Raw genomic sequence first — 8,687 nt, forward strand, 5'->3', positions numbered from 1 at the left:
TCCTGATGTGGGACATAATTGACAAAAGAATCGTGCCGTTGTAGCCATCGTCGAGCAATAGAATGTTGTGAGTTGATGATGAAGGAGCTGGCGATTGTCGACTCTGCTAGCTCTGAGATAGAGTGAAATAAGCGGAGGTGTGCCGTAATTTGAACCCCCGATTGGTGACCGGATGACTGATGAAGGAGCACGGTCGATCCTTGTTTGTGACATTTGATCGGATTTCTTGGCACCACTCCGATCAAGTTGTGAGTATTTCCGTCTCTTTATTGATCGATTCATGTTTATGCCTCTTTTCTTTGTTTTATTTCTTTACTGGTCAAGTCGTTTGCTTGATTATAAGATTGAACTGATAGTTTTACTGGTCTTGCGAATCAAGTTGTGTGCTTGATACATAGCTTCTGGCCAAATTATGGGTGCTTCCCCTTTCTTAGTCGATTGATGTTGAATCTATGATCTCTTTTTTTTTTGTTTTTTATTTTTGGTTTTATGGTTTTACCGATTTCTCGAATCAAGTGGTGTGCTTGATAATACGACTGAACTGATTCCACAATTATGCAAATAATTTATGATGTAAGACGCAAGTAGTATATCTTTGAAAATGCAAATAGGATGCTTATGAATTATGATGCTAATGGTGCAAGGCTAATGTACTTACGACAATTGAGACAAACCTAGATAATTGACAATGCATTCCTTTCCTTAAACAGACCATAGACACATGACACATCTCCTTACTAGTCCTGTTAATTTTTTTTCAAAACGAGCTATTGAGCATGACCTGGGAAAGGGATAAGAGTATTCGAGTTCAGATAGGAATCCAATATTTGGCCCTGCTCTTTTTTTTTTTATAGAAATTCAGCTTATCGATTTCAGAACTATTGAATCTGGGTAGCTATTCTATAACTCTCATGGATAAGAATTCATAGCTGGTAACTCCACATTTGATATGGAAAAGGATTTCTATTAGCTCCACATTTTCTGTAGGTCCTTCCATCATTTTGTATTTGGCCGTCTTCTAAATGCAGTCAAACCTATGTGCAATGAGTGTTCACTTATGCCCCTGGTCTTAACTTGGTCTTAACTGACTCTTCACTCTATGTTTTGTGGTAGCCCCCTGTTCAGGTATTTTCTTCTGTCTTTTTTTTTTTTTTTTTTTTTGACCTGGTGTGGGTCATGATTGTGCCAACATTTTTTCTTATTTTTTTTTTGCCTTGGATTTTGAGATTTGTAAAATGAGTTTTGCCCTCTTTACAGTAACAAGCTCGACTAATTACCCAAAACTAATACTATAGAAATAAAATACTTTTGTGACCGTATAAGTGTAGTGTACACCCACCGAATTCTTAGATGCTAAACGAGGGTGATTAATGGAATGGAGTAGAAGGGTCCATGGTGTTAGAAGACACTGGAGACCTGTGTGCCTCTCTCACTCACCTAAATGAATGAAAGGATCGTCCCAAAAGGTATGGAGACAATGTAACTGTGGAATTGACTCGTCTGAGAAATGAAAAAAAAGTGACTAACATCTTGGACTGGAGCTTTTTTGTCTTTTTTTTTTTTTTTACTGGAACTTTTTTTTGTCTTTTGAATTTTTGAGACTTTTGACATTTGATTAAATTGCAACTTTTCCTGGATTTTTTTTTGTCTTGTGAATTTTTGCCTTTTGACATTTGAATTTTTGAGTCTTTTGAGACTGTAGTTGTGTCTATTTGAGATCATAATTTCTCTCCTTGAATATTTGAGAGTCTTGAAGTTGGATTTTCTGCTTGAACTTGTATCGGTATTTAGACTCATGTCTTAAGTTCATTCTAAGGGACTTGTGGTCACCTATCTTGTTTTAAGGGCATGGAGTGTGCGCTCCCGTGTTTCATTTGGTAAGTTTGGGCACGGGTGTACTAGGAATATGGTTTTAATGTTTTTGAGCTAGTTTTTTAGCCTCAGTGGAAATGGATGGACAATTGCTAAAACGGTTGATCATGTGAGTTTGTGCTCATCTGATAGTCATTTGAGATATGGAAAATTGACGAATCTGATAGATAGAGAGTTTTGCTCATTTGGTAGTCATTTGAAATATGGGAATTTGTGAATCGGGTAAAAAGATGTAGTCTCCAAACCTATAGGTCACCTAGATAGAGACACGACGATCAAGGAATTATCACACCACAGGAGATGGAAAAGATGGTCAAATGCACGCCCTCGTTTAGGCTGATTCTAAGAGGTCGATTAATCTACACTAAAAAGATACGACCTAAAGTATTTCAAGTCTATTCTACTAGTTAAGGGTAAAAAGTAGAACAAGTGACTAATAAAAAAGACATATGCTCTTCTTTTTATTTATGCAAGTCAAAGAGGACTAGGATGGTCCTATCATAATTAGACACTTATGTAAACTAGTGTTTTCTTTTTTTTTTTTTAGGCAATGTCAGGGACACTCGTATGAGATTATATGACTATAAGAGTGCATTTTCTTATTCTATTGACATTTGTTCTTACTCTTAGTTTTTTTATATATATGCAGCTGAGAAAGGACTTGGATGGTCTTAATTTAAGCAAATTTTGATGGAAACTACATGTGAGCTGGTATTGTCTAGTCTTCTTGTACCCTTCTTTTATTCCCAAGCTAGAGTGGCTAAGAAAATTTGTTTACTCCTCCCTATCCCGGATCATGACATCTTAGCTTTTAGCAAAACATTTTATTTCTTTTATAACAGGACTAGAATGGAGTTAAATGGTGAATGCACATGTATCTAATGCTAGCTAAGACCTGAATGTGAGAATCTAATTTTTTTTTACACTTTCTGCAATACTGTGCTCAGCACAACAATAATGCTGTTGTACTAAACCTACTATATGCAAATGCAGGCCTATATGAGACACCGTCTAAGAATAGAATTTACTATGTGAAGTGCGTGTGTCGAACTACCTATACTGAATGCTTAAATGGACTGAGTGTCACATGTAATCTAACACTAATATTTGACACGTGCAGGACTTGACGGACTATGATGCAGACGCTTCAATACTACTATACATATTACTATATGCTGATGCTCAGAGATATATGTGCAGATGCTTATGAGATGAAACATGAAGTGGGCAAGGCTAGTGAGTGCAAATGCATACGTACAAATCTCAGGTGCCAATTTATAGACCAAATTTGTTAATGTGTATATACGTACGCGATGCCGACACCTACTGAGACACATCTATACCAACGCCAATGCATATTAAACTACCTTTTTTTTTTTTTTTTTTTTTTTTTTTTTTTTTTTTTTTTGTGAGTGTGCAGGACCGACGGACAGAATGACGGACTGACCTGTGAACTAGCTAAATGCAAAACCTATGTAATGTCCTATGGTGGTATAAGTTAAGGCTAATTAATGTACAAGTTAGTATCTAGATGCAGATGCTTGTTTGAATGACACTAATGAAGTACCATTTTTTGACGCAACAAACAGAGTTATATTAACTATATGACGTAATTATGACTCATGCAACGGCACGAAAGTTGCAAGATTACAAACAGGGAATAATGCACACATGATCCTAATCAAAGGTTCTACGGGCTCTATGGTTAGGTTTGTGGGTAGGAAATTGGGTACTCACAACATTAAAATACCCGAGGGTATCTCTCGCTTTTGTGCTCCCCCAGTCATATGGACCAGACGAGTTGCCAAAACACGACGTTATGAGGTGGAAAATACGTGTAAGGCCTAGACGGTCGAATGGACCTTCTAAGTATACAACGCACTTACCGAGGGTAAATTAGGGTAGCTTAAATGGCATAATATTGACTTACGGAGAGCCTATGCCTTTTTTGTCTTAGAATAATTTACAAAATAAAAAAACAGGACAAGAACATGTGATCAATATTCAAACGTTAGTTTGTTGGCAAGAAAGCGCTACGACAATAACGACACATTATCACTGCTGCTTCTAATTATGTACGTACATGTTACGATGGTAAGAGTCTACGCAATAAATCAAATACTAAAGCTCCAGTTGCATCCTCTTATTAAGTCCCCAGCGTAGTCGCCACTGTGAGATCCCTGAAAAAATCTCCTTTTTTGAAATATAAGTAAATAGGTGGAGTCGCCAGTAGGTTTTATAAAAAACATACAAAAATAAAGTTAACGGAAAAGGCCCCTTTTGATCCCTGGTATGGGGACTGCTCCGTCACTCCGGTCTGAACCAAAGATTGCGGATTCGGGGGTAAAGGTACGATCAGGGAAGGTGTTAGGCACCCGGATCGCCCATCAAACTGACGGCCTCTACTATTTATTTATAATATTATATATTTGACGAATTAACTAAGACAGAAAAAAGAAAGTTAGTAACAAACCTTAAACAATTATTTACAAGAACAATTAACTAGGTTAATTAACACAATAAATAGAGAAAATAATAAAAGGACAATAAAAAGAATTAGATAAAAAGAAAGAGTAAATAAAACTTATTTGATGTCGGTACCCTCAGGCCTATGTGGATGTTTGACTATTAATGAATTTCGACTTTGTCGTTAACTATTGGCTCTTATGCGCTTATATGAAATTGGGACAATTTATTTGTGAGGATGGATTTGAAAGCTGGGGACGTATCCTGGGAGTATTGAATTTCTGGTCTTGAATTGGATGTACGGTATTTGTGTTATTTGTGTAAGTCTCGTCTCTTCCGTGGAATTGTTTGTTCCGTCCCCCCTTTCCCGTGGATATGTGGGAGTATATTTATAGTATTTTGCTATTGGAATTTGTGTGGAATTGGAGTTTGACTTGCTCTCTTATTGTTGCTGTCAGGCGACGATCTTGATTGAGCACCTTGGTTTTTGTTTTTATCCTTTACCAAACTTTCTAATCTTCTTAATTTTTTTATTTTAATCAATTCCTCTTACTATTCTGTACACAATTTGTACGTAATCATGCTATGGGCCGACACACATTATTAATCTTTCGAGTACTAACAATGGGCCTATTCATAGGAATATGGTGAGCTATGGGCTAGTGTTATTAATAAAATGGGTTGACGAAATGAATGGAATATGTGGCAGGCTCAAGATGGTTTTTGGGCTATTTTAAGTAATTTCTCGGTAGATAAGCGTAAAGAGCCTTTAATTATAACATTGTCAATTTTCATTTAGTCATTAGATTTGAGCCTCATCATCGGGTACCCTTAAGGCTAGGTAGACATTTTGAGGTGTCTACAGGGCCATGGTTCGTCCGGAGTTGATGGAGAAGGGGACTTCTCCTGGCGCTGTCGGACCTGGACTACTGCTGGAGGTATGAACCTTCATTCAGACCAAAATCAATTCCTTTCTTTATCCAAACACGAAAGATCGTTATTGACTATCTTGCTTTATAGGCGTGGGTGTACTCCTACTTTCCAGGCCTCGCGCCCAAGAGGACGGAGCCGCTGGAGAACGCCTATCCCGTGGTGAGGGATTGGGTGATGTGCAGGACGAAGAGCAAGCGTTCTTCTCACGGTGTCTACCGGCGGGACGTGAACGCTCTTCAGCTAGACAGCGTAAGCATCTCACTTATATTAATTTTGCTTCTATATTGCTTTTAATCGATCATAAGAATGATTCCTTGTTTGTCTTGTCCCAGTGGCTACCCAGGCCTTGGGCGGAGTACGCTGACGCGCCTCCTTTTGTGGTTGAGGTCCTTCGACCTAGGAGCTCGAGCCAGCTGCTGTTGAGGACGTCGATGGGTCCTGTGTGGTACTTGGGCGAGCGCTTGGCTCGTCAGTGCTGTCGGGACGTGTTGACGGTTCCCGTCGATCCTCCCAGGACGATGTTCCGGGAGCCTTCTGAGGCAGAGAGGGAGGATGACTTGGCTGGCGTTGGTGGTGACGCCCTCCTTCTTCCTGGCGAGAACTACACGGCGTTCCTCTACGGGAGGTTGGCGTACTGGCCGGTAGTGGTGAGCATCTTTACTCTTCCTCTTTACTTGATTTTTTGAAACTACGATGAAATATCACCGATTAATGAGAAACATTTGGTTTTGCAGGAGGTTGAGGCGGCGGGCATCGAGCCCCCAGAGTACCCCAAGACCCTCGAGTACACTGACGCGACCGGGAGGACGACGATCTCCGAGCTAAGCGACTTTGACGTGGCTGTGACAGATGCTGGCCTGGACGACTGGCAGCATCTGATTCGGAGGGTAAACCTCTAATTTTGTGTGATTTTTGTGTAAGAACACATTTGATTGAGTTTGTTCAATTATTGAGGACTTCTTTTTGAAAATGCAGGTTGCACCGTCTTGGTTCGTGGCGTTATGGAGGGTGGCCAATCGGCTGCGAGCTACTGCCGTCGAAGCACTTGGCGGTGGTCGAGGCCGTCAGGTATGAACCTTGTGTCTGTTTTATTTTTGACGTTTGATTTCCAACTTTTCTTGTAATTGCTTGACGTGAGCCAATTTAGTTGTTTACAGGGGGACCGCGAGCTGGAGCGAGAGTTGACCTAGTCTCGGGAGGAGACAGCTCGCTTGTTGAGGGAGCTCGAGGTTCGAGACGCCGAGATTGTTGTTCTTGCGGCGAGGGTTGCAGAGCTGGAGGCGACCCGTAGTAGTTTTGTTTTAGTTTTTGTTTGTTTGTTGCCTGTATTTTGCATAGTTGTATATTTTGGACCTTCATTTTGAACATTCTGGACTTTGTTTGGGGCTCGAGCCCACAGTTTGTTGTACATTTCCCCTTTTTTGGTTGTATATAAGATGGCCTGAGTGCCTTTGTTGCTGGGCTGTGCTGCTTGTATCTGCAGGTTAGCTTTGAACAGGTTTGGTAGATGACGGTTTACGCCGTCATGCCGCCGAAATTTACATAAAAATCACGCAAAACATACATATGGCCTTGATTAGCGCAAAACGAGCGACTCAAAAGAATGCAAAAATGCATCCATTTTGCCGGAAATGACCGGACGGTAGGGAGGGTTACCCCCTAAAAAAAGAAAAAAAAAATCTATAAGTTAGAAATGAGATGATTAAAAAAAGAAATGAAATAAATTTAAATTTTGAAATGAATTATTTCTTCAAATGAATTGTATCCAAATGAGAATTATTTCCTAAAATGAATTTGTACGAGTGTGGTGAAATGATGAGAATGTCGATGTCGTCTCGAAATGCATGCCCGCGGAAGTTAGGAAACCCGAAATATGGTAACCTCCACGTATTTACCAGAATAATAACCCGTAGGAATAGGAAATTATTTGTCATGGAATTAGGAAAGATCCAACGCGGAAAATCACAGAAGTTAAGCTGAGGAAGAGGCGCAACATGAGCTGCGTCCCTTTGAAGAGGCGCAACAGGTGCTGCGCCTGTTCCCAGGTTGTTCTGTTTTGGCGGATTTTTGGAAATAGAAATTAGTATAAATAGAGACGTCGACGGAGCTTTTATTCACACAATTCTTCCGTCTCTTCTTCGTCTTATTACTTAAAACTCTTTAAATAATCCTTCGTCATGAATACTTTAGAGGTTCGCGTAAAAGAGTGGACCAACGAATTTTCCAACATGGAGAAATATGATATGGGCGCCTATAATCTTGGATCACTGCTGAGTTTGAAGCTTATCAAGGTTAATAAACCGTTCTTGGATGCTTGTCTTGATTATTGGGACCCGAATTACCATGTTTTTGCGTTCCCTGGAGGCGATATTTGCCCATTTCCTGAAGAAATTGCTGCGATTGGTGGGTGGGACCCTGAACACTTGCCTGCCATTCCTTCTACTTCGCAAGGGTACAAGAGAATATTTAGAGACTTGCTTGGGTTGACTAGACTCGAGGTGGACCGTCTAGTGATCTCGAAGGGAGTGCGAATGTTGGACTTGATTGACCGATTTATTAACAGGGTTGACCCCACTGTTTCTTATGTTGCCAGGCGAAGGGCATTTGGGTTTTGCTTGTTGCATGTGTATGTCTTCCAAGGGCATGTTGATGAAGACTTCAGAGGTGATCCCCGTCTTTTGGGCCTTGTTGAGCAAATGGAGCTGCGCATGAGCCCAGCTTGTTTATGTTTAGGAGAGATCCTATTGGGTTTGGATAATAGGAGAGCCAATCTTGACCTACCGTATTTGGGAAGTCCCGTCATTCTGCAGGTAAAAGAACATTTCTTTCTTTTTCTTTTCCTTTCTTTCTTTTTCATTTTTTTTTTGATGTCTAATACCCGCTTTTGGTAGGTTTGGCTTATGGAACGACTCCGATTGGTCGAGCCCCCAGTTCATGTTCCTTCCTATCATGCTCGTTCAATTGCGTTGAGGACCAGGCTTTACATGGTGGATTTCACCCGAGTCTACAATTATTGGGAGAACAAACTGAAGAGTGACGATGGCCCGTTTATTAGGTGGATCGTGCCGTGGTGGCATCTCAAATCTGTCACTGGAGTGTCTTCTTTGGATCCTACTCGGTCCGTGCGCATTCCTGGCCTGGAATTTATGGTGTGCATTTTCCCGGAAAGGCTGATGAGACAAGTTGGACTAAAACAGACAATCCCGAAGCTTGATATTGTCTCGCAGATTGTTGTGGCGCTGACTACAGAGAGCCAAAGGGAGTGGGCCATTAAATGGGCTCAAAGAAATGTATGGTTCTTGAACTCTTCTTCTAATGCCTTATGGGTGTCAGATTCTTATCTGCGATGGAGGAAAGCTACTACTCCGGAAGAGCGTGAGAGATTAAGGAAGCGCGAACCCGTTGACCACAAGGCG

General features: G+C 40.6%; 1 long non-coding RNA gene across 2 annotated transcripts; it reads left to right on the forward strand.

The window, feature by feature from the left end:
- Positions 1 to 602: 602 nt before the first annotated feature.
- On the forward strand, positions 603 to 3,475 carry LOC141634459 (uncharacterized). 2 transcript variants are annotated; one of them, XR_012539191.1, is made up of 4 exons: positions 603 to 1,125; positions 2,522 to 2,583; positions 2,993 to 3,139; positions 3,286 to 3,475. It is a non-coding gene; the product is annotated as an uncharacterized LOC141634459 (long non-coding RNA). The 2 variants fall into 2 exon arrangements; XR_012539192.1 differs by lacking the exon at positions 2,522 to 2,583.
- The last annotated feature ends 5,212 nt before the right edge of the window (positions 3,476 to 8,687 follow it).

This window comes from Silene latifolia, chromosome Y (assembly GCF_048544455.1).
Source record: "Silene latifolia isolate original U9 population chromosome Y, ASM4854445v1, whole genome shotgun sequence".
Classification (NCBI taxonomy): Eukaryota; Viridiplantae; Streptophyta; class Magnoliopsida; order Caryophyllales; family Caryophyllaceae; genus Silene; species Silene latifolia.